Source organism: Aulostomus chinensis, chromosome 9 (assembly GCF_037954235.1).
Source record: "Aulostomus chinensis isolate RoL2024-O1b breed Wild chromosome 9, RoL_Achi_v1.0, whole genome shotgun sequence".
NCBI classification, from domain to species: Eukaryota; Metazoa; Chordata; class Actinopteri; order Syngnathiformes; family Aulostomidae; genus Aulostomus; species Aulostomus chinensis.
In genome coordinates this window covers 17,500,394-17,501,581 of record NC_141328.1, presented here as the reverse complement: position 1 = coordinate 17,501,581, position 1,188 = coordinate 17,500,394, and positions in this window count along the sequence as shown.

The window sequence follows — 1,188 nt, the reverse complement described above, 5'->3', positions numbered from 1 at the left end:
CTTTTTGAAAAAAAACAGCAAATTTAACTGTCTTTTTGACATGTTGGCGTTGAAATAGTAACTGTTTATTTCCTCTCTGCTTGTTCCTCACAGGCGGGGAATTTCGAGATGTAATTTGTTTGTCAGGGGCGTGGTTTGTTGGCGTCAGTGCATCAACGGATCTCCCGACTCTTTCAAATGACGTTGAATCTTAATAAACAACATGAAATTCTAAGGATTTGGTTTGTAAATGTATCTATGCGCATTATTGTTGTATTTTAAACATTTTTAAAACGTTTTCATATTTTCTTTTAATACAAGAGGTACCGGATCTGCCCAAATAAGTACCGGAACACAGGGAGGCCAAAATTCAGAGGTGCCGGATCTTGTTCCGGCAGGACAAACAGGAACACTCACACCGAAGTGACTTTTTGTTCAAGATTTAAGAGTTTACTGTTCCACTAATGAATCCTTAAACAAAAATGAAAATAGGTCATTTTACATAAAATACATCCAGAACTTTGACATTTTTATGGGTCTTAAAATGGCGGTTACGAACAAATGACTATAGGAGACTACAGAGGTTGGTGAGGGCATTAAATACCAAAAACATAAAAGTATGAAGAGGAAGTGATGTTTATTTCTAGCGATAATTATGAAATGACTGAGGCCCCAGTTTGGACAGGGTGCAGTCCACCAGGCTATCAGCCAGCTGAAACACTGGGATATAATCGTGTGGTCGCAGCCAGACAGGGCTGGGCTTTGTTGGGGACCAGCCCCAAAGATCTGGTCTACGCTCACACAGGGGGAGATGAAAGTGTTGGTGGTTTTAAGAGGGGACCAGAAAGGGGAATGAGATTAAAAGATCAGAGCTGTGAGCTCGAGTCAACAACAGGGTTGAGGAACCGGTTCCCAACAGGGCCATAACACAGGCATACAAAAGATCCCACAAGAAAAAATAAGCGTTCTAGTTTTGTCCACATATAACAGCCTCCCAAGCCCCAGAAATCTAAATCTGTAGTACATTTCAGTCAAAAACCCAAGAGTATTGTGGTTTAGGCGACATGGCTCAGAGGTAGAGTGGGTGTTTGATTTTCACTTCCCCCAGTGAGGTGTCTAAGTGTCCTTGTGCAAGATATTGAACCTTCATTTGCTCCTGATGAGAAGGTTGGCACCTTGCATGGCAGGCTGCACCATCAGTGTATGGGT